Raw genomic sequence first — 21,555 nt, forward strand, 5'->3', positions numbered from 1 at the left:
TCATTAATTCAGGCTTTCATGTTTACCACAAGCTGTATTCTAGGATAGGCATTGAAGATGAAAAGAGGAATAGTCTATGTGGCACAAATTCTACTTCTCATCATGTACGCTTCTATTTCCTTCTTCTGTTGACATATCGTGGATTTTAGATACATCACCAGAGAATACAGCTACTCAATATAGTTCTTCTATGGAAATGAATATAAAAGGAAAAAACAATTCAGTAGGTAGAAGTCATTAACGTTAGTCATACTGCACTGGAAATTTACTTATCAGTGTAAGTTTACAGTTACTTAATGAATTACCACCAGCCATCCATCTAAGCCTCTAATATACACTTAATCAGTAAAAACAAGATAGTATTATTGGGACCTACTGTTGAGCAACCACAGCTCTGCTGTCTTCATAAACGACCCTTCATGCAATTATAAAAAGGTGACTAAATTTCATCAGGTAGGTATGTCTATGGACAATAGTCAATCAAAAGAAACAGGAAAAGTATCCCAATTTCAGGGAAAAAATTAGGAGCAGACATATTACAAAAACAATGAAAAAGAATGCATAACCTAACATGTGATTTTACTTTGCGATCTCCACATAATTATTTATTAGAGTTATTAATGCCCCTGGAGAGAGAGTTCTTCGTTATAAACAGACACACTCAGCAAGCAGTAACCTGAATTTTTTGGAACCTCATTCTTTAGGAGGGTTTTCTTCTGCGCTTTTGAAGTTGCCCACAAGAGTTATGTCGTTGCTTATAACCAAGGAAACCACAGGAAACTTGGTTGCTAGGAAACCACTGAATTGTCTCCATGAAGATCACCACAGTAGGCTTGGCTTGAATAGAACAGATGCTAGGAAAATAAAATTAGGAAGTTACAGTTACTTTTTTTTAAGCCTAGGATGCCTCTTTAATTGCCAGTTAAATCTTTCCACCTAAGAGAAACTATTTGTCATTTCTGAAAGGCCATTACACAGGTAGAACGGGGGGCCACGACAGGGTGCTGCCTGGGGCGGCAGGAAAGGGGCACTGCAGAGTCTGTAAGTCTGAGCTCCAATGCACACATTCTTCTTTTTCCCAATTAACTTGGCTACCTAGGGAAGGGGTATGATGACAGCTACTGAGGGACAGATTATTTTTAAAAACACACACTTGTAATTAAGTATTTTCAGGTCTGTGACTTCCAACATTCTCTAGTATGCTTTATGCAGAGTAGAAGTCTGTGCCTTCTTCCTGAATTTTAAATTTAAAAAAAAATTATTAATTTCTTACTTCCAGTGTGTGTATATACACACAAATATATACGAAAATGATTTTGTCATCAAAGGCATTGGTGAACTTGTGGCAATTTGTTCCTTTGAGTAATTGAACTGTGATAATACCTTACATAAGAACAAAGAAATGGCAAAACTTGATCTGGCTTCTGAATCATCCACCGTAAGTTCCCTCTTATAAAATAGGGTGATCCAAAGTTCCCTTCAAATACCATACTTATTTTCTGATGACCTGTCCTGCCCTCTATGGTACATTAGGTATTTATAAATCTATCTAAACCTGTTTAGACTCTAAGTATATTTCCAGCCTATACCATTCTTGGAAGAAAGAGGATTCATCGTCTGACCACACTATCACAGGAAGTGATATTTCCTTTTCTAGGTCTCAAACCTAATTCTCAAGGCAATTCTTCATTCTATTATTCTAGAACTACATTTACCTTATTTACTTCTTGTCTTTCTCTAGTTCTGCTACATCCGTATGTCAAGGGCACTTTGTCCCAAAGTTCCCATCTCTTCCACAATACCTATTTTTATTTTTCAAAATGAAGTTATAAAATGTAATTCCTATCATCCTTTCTTCTAACAGCTAAATTTGTTGACCACATAAATTAAGGTTGTATTATATGCTTCCCCACACACCGATTTCGTTTTTTCAATTGATACTCAAATGCATAAAATCTTCCATAAACTTTATCACGTGAGCAACAGTCTTGTGGGACCAATGGAGAGTTTTAAATAAAGGGTATGGCATAAGCCGATAATCGGATTATGATAGATTGCTCTATGATGGCAGAACGACATAAGTTTTGGTATAGAATTACACTGAAAGTAAATAAAATAGTTAAGAAACTATTTGTGTGTTTCAGAACACACACAACAATAGGCTTGTCCTGGGGGGGTGGAATCCAGAATATTACTAAATAAATAGTCTACAAATATTCAAGAAACCCAAGTGATTATCTCAGATGTAGTCTTATCGAGATGACTGGCTTAGTGCAACCCCTTTTATATGGCACTTCTGAGAAGAGCTCTGTATCTTCATGGGCAAGATGAAAAATTTGGGGCTATTCCAAGGAGAATTGTTGGTATAACACTATCTAAAGAGAGTCCATGAATAAATGGCATATCTATGAGAAGATCTATGTTGGCATGACCACCCAGCTATGTCCTTGGCCATATCCTGTTTCCTTTAGTAGCAGCTGCTCAGATAAACATATACATAACATGTTCAAGAAACCTGAGTACAACACAAATCTGAAAGGGTATTACAAAATCAATATGCTAAAAATGAGTAACTGTCCATACATATAATAATAGCTGCAAATTCGTGAATGGCTATTACTATTATAAGGTACTCTGTACTCTTCGTCTCTAATCCTCACAGAGCACTAGCAAACTCAGTATCATTATTCCTGTTCCAAAAATGAAGAAACTGGTGTTCAGAGAAGTTGTGCAACTTGCTCAGAATTAGTTAATTCGTGACAGAGCCGGAGCTTGAGCCCACGTCTGGTGAGCTCTTTGCCAGTCAGACTGGCTGGTTTATGCTCTGAGAATAACAAGCTCAGTGGTTTACTGCAGGAAATTTTATTACTCACTCACACTCCCTAAGTGGGTCATATGGGGGACTCTGCTTATTACAGTCACTCAGGAACCTTGGCTGATGAGGGCTCCTGTCTCCTGTCTGCAGAGGCAGAGAAGGGGGGTGTGGTGATTCACAAAATCGCTCTTAAAGCTTCTGCATAGGAATGATATGGTCTGTCTATTCACATTTTAAGAGCTAAAAACTAGTGACATAGCTAAATCTCCAGGGGCCCAAGGGACACAATCTTCCTGCTCCAGGCAGAAGAGGGGATCTGGAGCATCTGTGAAAAGCCTCAAGTGATTACCAGGCCCCCTCAGTCCAATTTCTCCCCACTTCACCTTGTTGAATATTCAGTAGGATGACACTGAAGAAAGAGAAACGGATCGGCCTCTACTCCATTTGGGGTGAAAGAATACCAGAAGTACAGCATAGAGTAGATCTCACACAGCAACAGAAGACATAAAAATACTCAGTGAGAGTAACCTCTAAGGGAGCCATCTATGTAATGAAGCTGCGTGCACAGGTTTATTAATAGCATTGAAAGTCATGATTCAGGCGCACCAATAATGAGTCCCCACACTTTCAGATCGATGTCTCCTGTCAGAACTTCCTTCCTGGGCTCCAGGCCTCTTCATCTAACTAAATACTAGACATCTCCACTTGGATATCCAGAGGTACTCAGAACCTCTCATTCCAAAATTGAACTTCTTGTCCTTAAAATATAGCTAAAGAACTTCTCCTCACACATCTGCATCAATTGACACAGCACCAGCCAACACCTAGAAACCTTAGATTTGTGTTCTCTTCTCTTCTCTGCCTCAAACAGCTGTCTACCAAGTTCACTGGATCTTTGCTCAGCAAAGTCTCTCCATCCCAAGGGCCCCAGCCCAAGTGGGAGTTCCCTTCAGGTATATTCGGAACTGTCGCCACAGACTCTTAACTGATCTCCCTGCTTCCAGTCTAGCCCACTCCAAACCCTTCTGCCTCCTTTGGTCAGGGTAATCTTTCTAAGATGCTGCTTTAGATAACACTCTCCCTGCTGAAAAGCCATTGACTGCCCTTCCAGTACTCGTAGGGTAAAGCTCAAGCCCAACTGTGTGGAATTTAAGACCATTTGCACTTTGGATTCTACATGTCTGGCTTTATCTTTTGCCCTCCAACTCCCACTTCATGGGCACGGAATGACCAGCTACTCTCTGAACATACCAAACATTCTGCTCTTCCATGATTCTGTGGCCTTGGGTGTGCACATCTCTCTCCCTGGCATGAGCACCTTTCTCTTCACAGTCTGGTGAATTTCCATTCAATTTTTATGATCCAACTTAAACATCACTTTTCTCAATTACACCTCTCTCTTCAAACACCTCTATTATTATCCTGATCACACTGCGTTGACTTTATTTTTTTTTTACAAGTCTATCTCCTCTATAGACTACATATTGTGGTAGGAATTAATTGTCCTAGAACTTATCATGGGCCCTAAAGTTTTAGAAGAATTAGGATGGAGATAAGCTGGAGAATAAAATGCTAATTGGATGGAACTAATGGTAAAGTTTGTAAAAAGCGAACTTGGGTTAAAATGTTCAGAAACTAAGTAAACTGGGAAAATTTTCAGATAAAATAAAAACTTAAGACACAAAAAACAAAGCGTAATTAGTAGCGGTATTAATAAGTAAAATATTATTGGCCTGCTCACTCACTAGAATTCCCTCATGATTAATGACATAAGAAAATAAACTTGAGAGTGTGGGATGCCAGGAAGGACAGAATGGTTCGGAAAGCAGATCATAGTGAACTGCTGGCCTTGGTTAGGTGACTCGAAAATTCTGTGGATGGCTTTACTATGCTGCACCTACAAACTCCTTTATGAAAAGCTCAGGTAGCAGAGAGACAAAATATTAACATCACACCTGACTGCATGTTCTTTGAAGAATTTTAAATTAGCACAAAGGCAAGTGTTTCCCCTGAGAGCTATTTTGGCATTTTTTACCTACTCATTGCAACTGGTATATGAGGCCAAAGCAACATGCTTTTAATAAAACACTCCATAAATGCGGGAGGGGTGTGTTTCATTACCCTGGTGATAATTCTGTTCCCCCTCACTCCCCCATCAGAGAAGAGAGGCACTGAACCCCACTGAGTTGATAAAATAGGCTCAATGAATCCCTATAGCGAGAACAGCATTAGCTGTGGGATTGCATAGACTTCCTATCGCCAAAGCCTGGGTAGCATTTCATTATTGAAGTTGCCTGACGGCTTTGGTTCAAGGCTTTTCCCCAATTCTTTTGTTTCTCTATTTAAAATCACTACAACAAACAAATGAAACAATAACACAACAAGCAGCAGTGTGGGTTGAGCTCCTCATTACCAACGACAGCTGCACAAACTTGTAGTCGAAACACCTATTTTTTGTGCTCACACAAACAAAGCTTGTCATGATTCCCCATAACCTGTCAAGACCGAAGGGAAAGTGCACTGCCTGCCCCGGATCTTTGTGTTCATGCCATCCAGAATCCAGCAGAAGTTTCTGGAATCAGAGTGCCCAGCCATTCTGCTAATTATGGCAACCTATCGTTCTGTTTTCATCTGCTGCCAAGTTATTATTTCCCTAGCTGCATGTAGAGCCACTCTAGATTTCCCTTCTCCCAAAATAAAACTTCTTAGATGCTCTTAGAGCTGCTTCATATGAAGGTAAATGGCAGAATGTGCTGCTAGCTCATATTAATATTTCCCCATTTATTAAATTTGTACCTTCTCCCATTATTAAGAAGGCTTCTAAATTTCCCTGTCTGTACTTCTCTCATAAAAGTCCCTTTTTAAATTCAGTGACTTGCTCCAAACCACTTAATCATTCTATGTTTCATAAAAAATTTAATGATATCTAATCCTCTAAGTCCTACTAAAATTGTTCTGTCTAATGTCAGCTCCAAATCAGCCTAAGAGCAGATACTTACACCTGAAACTTACAGGTTCTGCCCCACTTTGTCCCTAATTCAGTGGCCCCCAAATTCTAGTCTACATGACGATCACTTGGGAGTTTATAAACCATCTGCCCAAGACCTGTGCCAAAGAAATGACTCAGTAGGTCTTGGATGGATCCGGATGGTTCACAGGAATGTGAATACTGACAAGCACCTCCAGGTGATCCTGTTCCACACACACAGAACCACTGATGAGGCCATGAGAACAAAGCCCTGGCATAGGTATACTGTCATCCTCACATCTGGTGTGTCCTCCCTAAACAAACCAGCACCTCTAAATCTATCAAGATAACCCTACATCCTCCACCATTCCTGCCCTAACTCTACGCACATGGTGGTGTTAGCATTGGTTTCTTGATTTGTACATCTGTTTCCAGCCAAAACAAAAACTGTCCCTAGAATCTCGGGCTAATTTGCTGGTTCCCTGACACTCTAACTAGTTCCCACCAGGGAGAATCCCCTCCACTCAAGTCCCAATCACAGCCTGAATTTCAAAACCTAGACAGAGCCCCCAGAAGAACAAAGAGACCTATCTAAAAAAGAAGACCAAAAAACCAGATGAAATCTACCATCTCTGACCCCCTGGATGCATGTTATCCCCCACTTCTATATCTGAGCTTCCAGACATCTGTAGTACTCATCTGGACCAGTACTTCTCTGAGGGGTCAAGGCCGTCAGCCCTTCTACTAGATGAGTCTGTGAGGTCAAAACCACAACTGCTCTGCTCCCCACCTAAGAAATTACTCTTACTGTATCTCACTTTGTTGCTATGACATCCTTGGCTAGACTCAAGGTCATTAGAAGAAAGATTCCTATGAAACTCTACTGTAAAGTCTCATAATGTCAGCAAGGATGTTGTTCACTAATTTACCCAATTTCCTCTTAATAAGAACCCTTCGGGAGAAATTCCTGTCTGGTCTTGATACCAAAAATAGATTTACTGCTCATGAGCAATTGATTTGTTTCTTAACTCATGAACCCTGAATTTAACAAGAGAGAAGACTTCTGTTCTTGCTTTTGACTGCTAGTAAGCAGAGCCAACATCTAGTGTTACATGTTTTAAGTCACATTCCCAGCAACAATGTCCCCAGTGTTTATTTTTCTATTTTCTTTCATCCCCAATACTCTCTTGTTATATTTCTCATATCATTCATACACTAATCTAATTTTTCAAAGAACTGAATTAAGGCTTGTTCTTGACTGCACCATGTCTTGCTCATCTGCACCTAAGATAACACGGTGACTCAAAGGCTAAGGATGGTCAGTGATCCTATCGACAAGCATGTATTACACACCCACTGATGCTCAGAACAACTGCAGCTCATCTGAGGGCTTATGAAGTACTTACAACGTACTTGCTCTTGAGGTACCTATAATGTAGCTGGGGAAAGAAGACTGGCGCATAGAGAAAATAAAACACACGACAAGGGTGAAGGTTAAAGACAAGGTGGTAGAGATGGTTAATACTGCAGGAGTTCAAAGATGAAGGAAATCAATGAAGGCAAGAAGTCAGATGTTTTCCAAAAGAAACAGGACTTGAGCTAGCATGGAGATCATGGAGAAAATTTAAAGTTTTAGACTGACAGATGAGAAGAAAGATACCCTGGCCCAAATCACATACAGAGTATGGTGTACGGTGTAGTACAAAGTACAGCATGGCGTAGAGGCACAATGAAAAGAGAAGAAAGTTGAGTTGAGACAGGCAGGAATTCAAATCCTGCCTTGGCATAGACAGATTTTTTAAGGGGATTCCTTAACCTCTAGGAATCCTTTCCCTCCTTTGTAAATCAGAATAATGATGTCTATGGAGTCTCACTTGTATAAACATTAGAGATAAACTGTGTAAAAGAGCTATGCAACACCAAGCACATCTTCAGCACTCAAAAGTCAGCCATCCCGATGACAAAGGGGACAAGTCTAGAGGCAAGGTTTGGTGTCCCCAGCATGCAGATTCCATCGTCCCGCAGCAGTTGCTATACCCTGAGAAGTGGAGACATGATTACAGAGTTGAGGACAAAGGGTGGGTGGTCCTGTAAGTTAGCAGATAACTTTGGACTTGATAGAGGAGGAACAGATGAGCTATTTAGAGTTACTGAACAGGGCAGTGACATGATGAAAGCAGTGTTTAAGGAAGATTAATGTGGTCACGAAGGAAGGGAATGAACGAGAAAATCCTATAGGCGTGGACACTAACTAGAAGGCTGTTGTGGTGATGGGCACAAAGTGACAAAGTATAGGATGCTGAGGAATGCAAAAGGGAGGTTTGGAGACACTTTAAAGAAAATGTTTCGTTCCTTTCTTTGGAGAGGATTTTGTGATTGACTATACAGGGGAGATGAGCGAGTCAAAGGTCAAGTCTAATCACAGTAATTCTCCTACTAATTGCCTGTTGTTTATCTCTATCTCCCACTAGATTTTGAACTCCAGAAGGGAAAACGACATTTCTATCTCACTCACCAGTGCCTAGCATATTCGTAGAATATGAATTCGTAGAAGATATTCATAATATTTTAAAATGTTTTTCATTAATGAAAAATGAATTCGTGAGTGAATTTTATTCATGGAAAATAAATGGAATGAATAAATAAATAACACTAATGACTGCCGCCACTAAAAACAGAGTGAAGATTCACTGAGCACTGTCTACTGAACATTTTGTAAGGCTTTACGTGAATTATCTGATTTCCATCCTAACAAAATCCCTATAACAGTACATACTGCTATTACCTTCATTTAAAATGAGGCACAAGTTTAGGCAATTTACCCCAGGTTACTCAACAAGAAAATGACAGAGCCAGGATTCAAACTGATACCTTCTGATGCCAAAGCCTGTGCCCTTCCTCAAGAAAGTAGGAATGGGCCTTGGAAAAAGATAAGAGTCCTGTCAAAAGAAAAACAGAAGTCATGGGAGCCAGTTAACCTTTATACACCTTGCACTTCATGATCTACTCTTCGTATCAATCCCATGGGTAGGTATTTCCCTAGGTTTAAACTGACCACCTACTGTGAATAAGCAAGGTCCCTAAAGAGAAAAAAGGAGACTCTTGGTTCTCAAGGACAGGAATATTGTGCAGGGGAGAGCAGATGTGACGAGTAAAATAAGCCAAAAGATAACGGTAAAAGAAACACTGCAAAGCTGCCCTAACATGTGCAAGGGGGATGCAGATGAACAAACGCTAGGACTTGGGGAGCAGGGGTGAACGCTACCATGTTCCTTTGTTCCCATGCTTCTCTAATTTTATTTTCTCACTTCTTTCCACATATACACTTCCACTCCTCCTTCTCTGTTATAAGGCTGCACAAAATACATTAACCCATTTCAAGAGTTGTTTTTTGTTTTTTGGGTATTTTTTACAGAAATCCCCCTTTCCAGGCATCTGATGACACTTTTGAATAAGTGACTTAGGAATTGAGCACACGGCATTTTAGCAGGCAAATCCAGAGTATTTGCAGCAACACACACACTGCGTGTTGCGCTCCCATGTACACTGATTCTGTAGTAAACAGTTTCAACTGAATTAAGAATTTCTCAGTTACGACATTAGAACTAGTTCTAGGAAGTATTTTAGGTATCTCTACACTATAAGAAGAGCCATCATAGACCAAATGTACACAGAGGAAACATTTATAGACATGAATCTAAGGCAATGAACATTATCCAGTTTCTCAGAAAGCTAAAAATCCCCCAAATAAAGAAATTTACAATGGGAATACTTAAAAATATGTGCTATATGGTCTTCTGTGACCTAATGAGAGTATGCTAAATATGTAATTTATCTTTAGATTACAGATTTAGTTGCACCTTAGAATCAACTGGAGAGCTTTTAAAAGTACCAATTCCGGGAGCCCCACCCCACATGAATTAAATTAGAATCTCTGAGGGTTGGGCCAGAACATCAGACTCTTTGTTAAATGACTCAGATGATTATAATGTAAAACCAGGATTGAGAACCACTACTTTAGATTATGACTCAGAAACATCTTTATGAATATCAGTTATTTCTGCATTCACTTCCCATAGCTGTAGGAACTGATGGAGAAGAAGAGTTGGTGGCATTCTAGGCTGATGATTTAGCTTGCCCAAACTCTTGTTCTCTGAGAGGGCACAGGTCTTCATCCTGGTATTACTGACTGCTGACTACACATTTTCCCAGTGTGTACTTCTCCATACTTGGTTTCTGCTGGAAGAAACCAATCACCAAGCACCCAGGGCAAACTTTTGCAACACCAACTGACCAGTGGCAGTATATGCAACCCTCATGTCTTCCGTTCACCATCTTTGTGTTCATTCTGGTTACCCAGGAGCTGGCTTCTCACCATTAAAGAATGGAAGATTATGGCTTACACTGTTTACGGGCTTGAGCCAATCTTGAAATAGGAAACCTCCTGAAGCTGCTCTCTAGATAATGCCAGAGACCATCATTTCTTAAATATTTGCTAACTGCCAGGTACTAGAGTAAGTGCTCTTCACAACATTATCTATCTCATTGGATACTCATAGGAATCCTGGGAGTGAATATTTTGCTCAGGGTCCTGTCATTAAAACCAAAACCAGGCTAGATATTTCAAACCAAGGAGGTTTACTTACAGGGAATTTGTTACACAGATATCAGATGATTAAAAGAGAAATAAGGATGCTGAGGTAATCCAGGTCTTAGTAACTGCAAGAAGTAGCTAACAGTCCTCAGGAAGAAAAGGAAAGATGTGAGGGCTCACAGAACTTATAAATTCAGAGGAAGAGCCCTCACACGGTGTTCAGAGAGCTGAAAGGGCATGACTGGTACAAGGAGTATAAAAGAAGCAGAAATCTGGAGACTCCCCTGGGATGTGCTGTTGAAAAGATGCTGACAACATCCGAAAATAGGAAGGTGGTCTTTTCTTCCCACCTCCCACCTTTCCGTCTCCCACCAGTGTCTTGCATTGGCAGAGCTAAATGGGAGCCAGCTAATAAATGAATTTGAGAAATGTGGTCCACAGAGTTCCCTCTCAGCATCTCAGTTGCAGAATGGTATAAAAAGGGAAGGATTTAGAGATGTGAAATAGTACGTAAATAACCGACCCTGGCAGGTATTACCATTTTCCCTGATATATAGACATATGGGAAAAAAAGTAACTTTCCCAAGGTTATACAGGTAACAAGTCAAGGAGATCAGACTCCAATCTGTTATCACATTTACAGTTCAAACTTCTGGGCAACTTCCATGTGGTACAGCCTTATGATTTTCAAACCATAAAATAATCACATTCCTTCATGAAAGTTAATATTCATTGAAAATTTACCATGTGTCCAGCTTTGGACTAAACCCTTTAGAGAGATTACTTTATTTAATTCTCACAGTAGTACTATAAAGTGGGTACTACGCTATTATTATTATTATCATTGGTGGCAGTATAACATGGTGATCGATATCACAGGTCATGGGCTCTGGACTTTCAAGCACCTGGATTCAAATCCCATCATTACCACTTATTAGCCTAATCAATTAAGCAACTGACCTTTGATTTTAGCTCAGGTCATCATCTCAGGATTGTAAGATCAAGCCACATGTTGGGCTCCACATTCAGTGAAGAGTCTGCTTAAGATTCTCTCTCCTTTTCCATCTGTCCCTCCCCATCGCACACACTCTCTCTCTCAAATAAATAAATAAATCTTTAAAAATTTTTTGAAAAAACACATGACTTTAATGAGATGTAGTCTAATGTTTTCCAAAACGAACTTTGCTGAAATTTTATGAGGAAAGTGTAGCCCACAGGATATAGTTGGGATATAGAATATTAGCTTTGTATGATTCTCAGACGGAGGCTGGTGGGCTTTCACGTCCAAGTGAAGGACATCTAGTACTTCAGTTTGGTTCTTCGTTTAAGGATTTTTATTTATTTATTTATCTATTTATCTATTTATTTATTTATTTATCTATTTGAGAGAGAGAGATTAGGAAGAGGAGCAGAGGGACAGATTCCACGATGCGAACAGCACAGGGCTGGATTTCATGACCCTGAGATCACGACCCCAGACGAAATGAAGAGTTGGATACCCAACCAACTGCGCCACCCAGGTGCCCCTAGTACTGAAGTTTTGGAATGAAATGGAGAATGTTGATAATAAAAAAGACACATACTGAATACAAACAAATCTCAATCTATGCCAGTATTAGAAGTTTTACCTCTGAAAGACTAAATAGCAATTGTCATGAAGAAAAACAAAGAAACAATAGATTAAAATTGAATTTGCTCTCATGAAAGGGAAAGACCATGAAGAAAGCTCTACAGGACATTCGAAACCAATCAGTCAGGAAGACCATGATGAAAAAGGGAAGGAAGATTCAGGAGGTCTGCACTAAGAACCAAAGGGAATATGGGAGACCACTTATGAAGCGTCTACAACATTCTGATGAGGAGTAAGAAAGCCAAAGAGAACGTGCTTGTAACACACAGTGACTGCCTCGATGCTACCTGTAATATAGGGCTTCTCTGTGAGCACCTGGGGCACTTCCCCCCCCCAACACACACTTTGTTTTACCTATCTCCCATCATAAGTTAGATTTCCTATCATTTTTATTACAAATTCAGGCTATCTCCACAATGACATCCATACACCAAAATTTCTGTCCATGTTTTCAATGATGATTCGAGCCCCCCCACTATCTGAAACTAAAGCATTCCTATGAAACCTTGCGTAAGCCTAAATGGCATGAAGTGAAGAAGCCATTACCATTGATTTATGTGGAAAGTTGTTTTTAGCATTCCCAGACCCATAAAATAAGGTCTCTTAGGCTTTTCCGATACCTTAGGACCCATCTTACTAACGGACACACAAAATTAAATTGAGATAAAGCACAGATGCAAAGCTGTCGTGTTTTGAGGCTGAGATGTGGAGGGAGGGTAGTTCCCGGGGAAGGAGCTTGGCAGGGCCCCTCTGACTGCCCTGGGTGTGCATGGTCTCCATAACAGCTTGTTGCAAAACATACAGTGCATTTCAGAAGCAAAACAGAAGAACATAGAGGAAAGGAGAAAAGAGAGAGAGAGGGAAGCAAACCATAACAGACTCTTACCTGTAGAGAACAAACTGAGGGTTGCTGGAGGGAGGTGGGTGGGGGGATGGGTTAGATGGGTGATGGGCATTAAGGAAGACACTTGCTGTGATGAGCACTGGGTGCTGTATTTAGTGATATATCACTAAATTCTACTCCTGAAACCAATTTTACCATAGATGTTAACTCTCTAGGATTTAAATAAAAAATTGAAATAATAAAACAAAATCAATTTTAAAAAGCTAAATGTAAAAAACAAAACAACACACATACACACACTGAATGACAACACACACACACACACACACACACTGAATGCTGTGGTTTGGGGGGCTTGGGTAGTAACACTTTGACATGATTTTCCTGTGTGAGCTGGAATAACTTTCTCACTTGGGAAAGGAAAACACAGCACACAGAAACATGCAAATGTCACAGGCTAAGCAACAGCTCCCATTCCTCTCAGAGGTGCCAATGAAGAAATTCTAAAGAGCAATTTGCTTAATACTGCCACCCTGGGCCTCTCTTTACAGTTACAGACAGGATTTTGCAGTACTACATGTTGTAGGAACATCTGGGGACAAAATGGGCCTTTGCTGGAATAAAAAGGATCCCTCAAATTAGAAATTAATAAACATAAAGAAATAGCAGATCATTTAAACTGTTCAGNNNNCAGGTATTAAAATTGTTTTCTTTAAAAACTTATTTGTCCATTTCTATGCTTATTCTTCTTTCTTTAAAAAAAGGGCTCTACCTTGGAAAGACTACTTCATAATAGAACAAATTTTATTTTTAATAGCATTTCACACATACTTCATGTAATATTCTCATTCTCCATTCTGTCTCACTGCTCTTAACAGCTCTTCATTAGATTATACAAAATATTGTTTCCTCCTCACCATTTAGCATCTTCAAATAATATCAAAGAACCATTAACTCTCCCTTTAGTTTCTGCTCAGTCAAGCTGTGTATAATTAGCTCCTTTAATCTTTTCTCTAAATAACTCTCTACACTCTCTTAAACAGTTTGTGGTGCATTCTCTGAAGTTTCTTGAACTTGCTGCATTTGATGAGCTGCACGACGTCTGGCTTTACAGGCATAACACAAAAATGTGCAATACACCTGATTGCCTACCCTGCAGAATATCGACGGGGAGGTGGGGCACCACAGGTCTCCAAGACATATGTCACATGTAACCTGCAGGCCACCAGGTTGATATAAAGCAACAGAGATAAAAGGTCAGAATCCCCAAGCTCCCTCAAATCACCAGCAAGGGCCCCTGTGCAACTGTGACTCCATCAGCAGGAGTCTTTAACCAAGAACAGTTACATTTTAACCACGCCCCGGAGTCCACTAAGAAAGCTTTGAATGGGACTAAGGGAGACCTAAGGAAAAGGAAGGAGACAGAGGCAGGGAGATACAGACAACTCTGACACAATAGGAGAGAATGCTCCAAGAGCACACTAATTTTTAATTCTCTTTCAAGCAAATCAACATGTACTACCTGAGAAAGATGTGTAGGCTATCTCACTGCAAAAGTCATCATATTTTTTTATCACCAGATCCACCTGATCTGTATGTATCTGAGGTCAAGCTCCGAGGAGACAGGAAAGTAAGTACCTCATAGAGGCTCTAAAACCAAAACATTTGTGGAAAGAAATAGGTGAATTCATGGTTAGGCTGATTCTTTTTCCTTCCCTTACTGCCCATCCCCCTCCCCAAAGCAATAATGGACCCACACTTTGAGAGAACAGAAATGGTTTTTTAACAAAGTTATAAAATGGTTCAATACCTGAGAGATTCCCCCCCACTCTGGCATGCATAATGTGGTTTTCCTAAGAGCTCCTGTGCTAGGCCGTGGTGCAGAAAATAAGCGCTAAAATCTATGACAAAATCTAGAGTACACTTTAACATAATGATGGGGGGGAAATGTCACAATTTTGTACAAAATAAATTGCCCAATAAACAACAAAATAGGTTCGAGAAGGAAGAAAGAACTGATTTTGACTGTATTCTACGGACTAAGTAGATGTTGCCTCAGTGGAAAGAGGGGGAAGGGCAAGGGAAGGAATATACAGGGGGATGGGCAGTACAGCATGGTGGTTAAGAAAAGAAGTTTTAGGCCAAACAGGCAGTAGTCTGGATCCCAATTCTGCAGTTTGCTAGTCATGTAACCGTGGACAATTCATTAATCTACTACTCAACTTCATCTTTCTGAAAACGGGCATGAGAATAATAGTCAACTGTGCTGGATGCCCACTGTGTGCCAAGCAGAATATCAATGCTTTACATGAATTAACTCATTTAATACTCACAAAATCCAGGAGCTAGGTATCACTACGAGAGATAATCCGTATAACTTGCTTGAAACAGTACAGAGCACACGGTGAACATTAGAACAGGTCAGTCATGACTAACATTACATCACTACCACCATTTTGAAGATAATTAAAATTAGGGACATGGAGGTATGTTATTTGACCACCATCACAGAAATTGTAACTGGCAAAGGCAGGATTTGAATCAGAAAATCTATTTCTAGAGAGCAAGCGACTAACTTCTTCATAATGTGAAGAAGTGTGACCTTTATTAATAAAATAATACCTACGGCACGTGTCTGACACTGTCCCAAGCACACGGAAAGCCTTAAGTGTTAGTGATTATTCTTACAGTTGCACAGTGGACAAGAATTACACTCTGAGAGAGATACAATTCATTCATTCACTTAACCGAAATGTAGAGTATATCTACATACACCTGGCACTGGACTCAGTCCAGGGATCATAAATATAAACAAAACATGGGGCCTGCCCACAAGTTGCTTATAATATATAAAGGAAGTCAACTTCATAAATAAGCAACTGAAATACTCTGAGAAGTGCTCTAAGGGAATGAGGATAAGGAAATGGTACCTAACTGTCAGAAGAATTAAGCTGACATATGTCAAATGCTTCAACTAGTATCTGGAACACAGAACTTAGTATAAACGCACTAGCTGCTGTTGGCTTTACTGTTATCAGTGTTCTGAGTGATGGTACGCACATAAAGAACAAAAAGAGCAGAAGTAGTAAATTGATAGCCTGTGAGCCAAATCCAGCTCCCAGTCTTGTCTTGCTTGGCCCACACAGTGTGTATGTTTGTTGTTGTTTTGTTGCTTTTTCTTTAATGGGAACGAATTGGCAACATTTACAAATTAGAAAGTCATATAAAAATCCAGATTTCCAGCGTCTCTTGAAAAATCAAAATCTGGAAGCATGTTTCTGCCTAGTAAACATTAGCAAAAGCCAGGGTTTAACCAGCTCAAAAGGCCTGGATGTCCTCATCCCACTCTATGGTGTAGAGACCAACATGGAAGCAGGAGGCCCAAGGTCCCAGTAGCACAATATCTTATGAAAATGGAATAATATGGGGCTGCTGGCCTGAGAATATGCAGAAATTCCCCTCTAGATCTATCCCTTTCCTAATTATTTGTTTACAGGATTTTGGCCACTATTATGAATGTTTTTTTTTCCCCTCATTTTTATATCTAAGTGGATATTGCTAAATTTCTAAAGAGATGGGAATAAAGGCACTGACAACTTTCCTAATTTCATTAACTCTAGGCAAACCAGAGAATATAAAATCTGAAGTCTCACTTAAAAAGAAACAGAGGATTCCCAAATAAATTAAAAACTATCATATGGCCCAGAAATTCCACTCCTAGATATATACAAACAATTGAAAACAGTTAAAAAAATTTTTTTTTACAAAACCGTTCATAGCATAACCATTCACAATAACCAAAGGGTGGACACAACCCAAATGCCCATCAACTGATGGACAGACAAAAATGTGGTATATCCGTATAATGCAATATTCAGCTATAAAAAGAAAGTACTGATACATGCTACAACATAGATGAGCCTTCAAAAAATTACGCTGAGTGAAAGAAGCCAGACATAAAAGGCCACTTATTGTGATTCCATTTATATGAAAAATCCTGAATAGGCAAATTCATACAGACAGAAACAGAAAGCAGGTTAGTGGTAGCCCCAGGGGCTGGGGGAGGGGGACAAGAGGAGTGACTATTTTAATGGATACAGAGTCTCCTTCTAGGGTGATGAAAAGGTTCTGGAACTGGATAATCTGATAGTTGGGAAACAGTGTAAATATACTAAATGCCACTGCATTTTACACTTTAAAGCGATTAAAATGGTAAACATTACATGTGTTTTACCACAATTTTTAAAAAGGCACTGTTCCCAGGTCTTAGGTTCTCAAAGTGCAGGGGTTATGTTCTCTTTTGTCAACGTATCTTTGTTCAGTAAGCTTCTCTTAAATAAGTGATTGGCTTAATTAACACTACATGAATAAAGATCAAATAATTATGAGGTGAAAGAAACCATGCCCTAATTGGTCCTCACTAAAGGCAGGTGTCATTGATACTAAAAATATTTTCTGACCAAGAAAACGTTTGGATATGTTTGCCATTACAAATGTACAAATTAATTCTTTAAACCGAAGGACTTCCAACTCCTCTCCAAAGAACATAAAAATGAACAATCACACCTCCAGTACCTTTTCGGACACAGGCAGTGAATCCAAAATGGGCAGTTATGTCTGCCTAAAAAGCAGGTACTATTGGTCTATGCTCTACTTACAGGGCCCACCAAATAAAAGCAATGTCTGAGGGACTCTGTTCCCAGCCTTGACTCTTCAAAGACCACTCCACTCATAAAGCCCTCCCTATATCTAAAGGTAGCTCTCCTATACCCTATTTCTAATTTTTCCCGTACTAAATATCTCTATGCCTTTCAATTTTTTCATTCTATACTATGGTTTCCATACTATTAAGCAACCTACCTACACTCTCTTCCTGGAATGCTCTCTAGTTCATTAAGGTCCTTAAGGACAGCAACAAAAACAAGGCTCAATGTTCTAAATGTGGTCCACAAGTGCCAGAGAAGGATTTCCAGAGTTCTAGAACCTATACGTCTATTGGCGCAGTTTAAATTAATATTTAGGAGTGCTTGGGTGGCTCAGTCAGTTAGGCATCTGCCTTTGGCTCAGGTCGTGATCCGGGGGTCCTGGGATTGAGCCTTGCAACTGGCTCCCTGCTCAGTGGGGAGTCTGCCACCCTCTTTCTCTGCCCCTCCCCCCCGCTCATGTGCTCTCATGCTCTCTCTCTCTCAAATAAATAAAATCTTTAAAATTAATGAATTAATTAGTTAATATTTAATTTGGGAAGATACATGTTATTTGGTCTCCTATTGGGTTTGTTGCCAACTAAAACTTGGAGGTAGCTATAGTTTTTTTTTTTTTCCGAACGGTATAAGAGGTTAACACAGTCACATCATTATATATCAAAGAAAGGACAGGAGGTAAGAATTGGGAGAGTGGGTCTGGAGAGGCCGGAAAAGGAGAGTGTTGTGAGCTGGTTACATGGAGCAGTGTTCCTAAGACTCCTACCATTGGGTTTTCCATCTCTTCAATAGTCATGCATGTCATCATAAAGCACTGGATATAGTATTGAGACTTTACTGTCCAGGCACATTTCTAAAACCTTAGCCAATGCTGCCTCATGGCATTCTCACCATAATGCCATGAAATAGGTTTGGAGAAATAAAGTCATTGCTCAAGATGGTGCAGACAGTTTGCGGCAAAGTCTTGGTTCACACATAGGTCTTCCTGACCCCACAGGTTTTGCTCTAACTATTAGGTGATGTTGTAAAGAAAGATACACAGAGATGTCATAGATGAGTTCAATGCGCTGGGCACAAAATCTTCCTGCCAGAATTGGTCCTGACATACCTGACAGAGCAGGATACAGTGGTGTCCCAGAGAGTCACAAGATCTGGAGGACCCACACATCACCAGAGCAGGGCTATCCTCAAATCATTATATAGTAGCAAATATATATATTTTTTTAAAGATTTTATTTATTTGACAGAGATAGAGACAGCCAGCGAGAGAGGGAACACAAGCAGGGGGAGTGGGAGAGGAAGAAGCAGGCTCATAGCGGAGGAGCCTGATGTGGGGCTCGATCCCAGAACGCCGGGATCACGCCTTGAGCCGAAGGCAGATGCCTAACCGCTGTGCCACCCAGGCGCCCCAGTAGCAAATATTTTCTTGTACGGAAACGGCAATGTTCTCTGAGAAGGACTAAGCAGTAGGAGTAATTTATGTCAGAGAAGTAGGATTTTGTTTATTTGTTTGACAATTCATTTTATTTCACCTTCACCTCCATCACTCCTACCCTGATTGTACAAATACACATTAGATGTCCTTACTCTGTGCTCCCACTTCTATTATATCAATTTATTATAGTCCATTAGTTTATCTTTCTCCCCCACTAAATTGCAGAACTTCAAGTGCAGTGACCATACATGATTTGTCTTGGTTTTCCGAGAACCTATCAGGGTACTTAAAATAGAACAGGTATTCTAGGAGATACATATTCTGTGTAGCGCATCAACCGAACTTCAGCCTGTTCTTTTCTTTCAGAGTGATGAACAAAACATTCTAGTGAGGTGGCCATTTGGGAGCCATTTTTGCAAGGCGACATTATATAGGCATAACCTCCTCAAAACTACCATGTTCACTCTCTAAGAGGGAAATCTTCACTATCTAACCACTTAATAGACTGGGGAGCTACCTGGCTGTTCTCTCCAAAGAAATGTTAAATCTGCAAACTAAAATTAGTAAAGCCATTTTAGTAGTCATTTTTTTCTTAAAGAACCCCCCCCCCAAAATGTCCATGCAATGAGGTTAAAAAGTGTTAGCACCATTGTTGGAGAGGATGTGGAGAAAGGGGATCCCTCCTACATTGTTGGTGGGAATGCAAGTTGGTACAGCCATAGAGGAGACTTGATGGAAGTCTAGATCGCTCCTTTGCCTCCCTCTCCAGCTTTCATTCCTGTCATGTTCTTGCTCACTTCTTTTAATCCTGTCATTTCAAAACTGTCTTTTGCAGTTCAGAAATTCACCAGCTTTTATTTTTTTCTGGATCTTTATGCCTTCTTATTCATACCTACAAGGATCTTCTCACATCCTATTGTTTAATTAAATGTCACTCTTTAAAACTCAGCCCTCATCTCTCCTCCAAGAAGTCCTCCCTGATAATGAAACATGAGAGACTATGGACTATGAGAAACAAACTGAGGACCTCAGAGGGGAGGGGGGTGGGGGAATGGGATAGACCGGTGATGGGTAGTAAGGAGGGCACATATTGCATGGTGCACTGGGTGTTATACGCAACTAATGAATCACCGAGCCTTGCATCAGAAACCGGGGATGTACTGTATGGTGACTAACATAATATAACAAAAAATCATTAAAAAAATAAAAAATAAAATAAATTTAAAAAAGTAAAAATAAAAAAAATAAAAAGTGTTAGCACCAAGAAGAGATCAAAAAAGTCTTAATAAAGTAATTATAGAAGAAGCCAGTTGTGTCTCCTTCTCTTGGTAGTGGTTTAGATATATAACTTTTTGGAGGAAGGTCAATCCTATTTAAACATACATACACCACTCTTATACTTCACTGCTTTCTCATTTCTGAAGCATTCCCCACAATATTCATCAGCCTCCAGAACTTTATATTATAGGAGAAGCACCCAGTGAAGGATTTGTCATGAAGCTTCATTTACATGAGCAGTCTATTTGTGATGGCTCTGGGGTAGGTCTACAGAGATGAGGGTGTAGGCTGAGGTATACCTCAGAGATGTACTGGTGCTGTGGAGGGAACGAACACTGGCTGACAAAAAGGAGACATAGCCTTAAATACATCACCTTATTTCTTCATCCCTCAGTGTTTTCCCCTTTAAAAAGTTCACCTGTAGGTCTCTCCTACCTCTAAAGTTGTGTGATCTTAAGAAAAGGAGAGGGCTTTTTAGCTGCCCACAGTGTCTGAAAAATCAACATGCTATCTTCTCCTAAAGTTATAGATAACACATAGTCTTATAGCCTCTAAGGATGCTTTTCTTATATTTTTTTGAGCCACAAAAGATCAATAATAATAAGGGGCCATCCGTAAGAGGACTACCTGTTCTCCTTTTGGAATACTAAACTCTGAATGCCAAAGAAGATGACAAGAGGTGGCAGTCAGAAAACAGCAATTCTCAAAAAGCCAATTCAATCGAAGTGTGACATTTAAGGTATATCAGTATCTGTTAGGAAATCATGTATTCTCTGTTAGTTCTTTACATTTCAGTTTTACAAGGCTGAAAAAAAGCAAGGAATCACTTCAGAATATATTATCTAAAGTAGTCAGCAAAGGGAACCTTAAAATTGAATCCTACAACTGTATAGGTAACAGTAAAGTTTAATATCCTGTTTTATCAATCCAAATCTCTGTATGTTACACTTCTATAAACATGCACATTTCTCAATCATCTTATTTCTCTATATTCTTCCACCACAAATATATTGTCCATAATAGAAACTTCCACGTTTCTACAGTAAGTTGACAGTCAAAATAACCAAACTAAACTTCTAAACCTAAAAAGGATCTCAAAATTCAAGCTGTAAAAACTTGTTTAGAGAAAAAGTAAGCCTGTTTTAATTGTATCTCAATACTTGAAGTAGTCTTCTCTTAATATTTGCAGAGTATTTTATGCTACTATTCAATGCAAATTAAAAGCAATAATTTAAATTTCCTTAAGTAAACTGTCCTTATTAATATTACTTTATATTCTAAAGAAAATAGT

This window comes from Ursus maritimus, unplaced genomic scaffold (genome assembly GCF_017311325.1).
Source record: "Ursus maritimus isolate PB19 unplaced genomic scaffold, ASM1731132v1 scaffold_12, whole genome shotgun sequence".
Classification (NCBI taxonomy): Eukaryota; Metazoa; Chordata; class Mammalia; order Carnivora; family Ursidae; genus Ursus; species Ursus maritimus.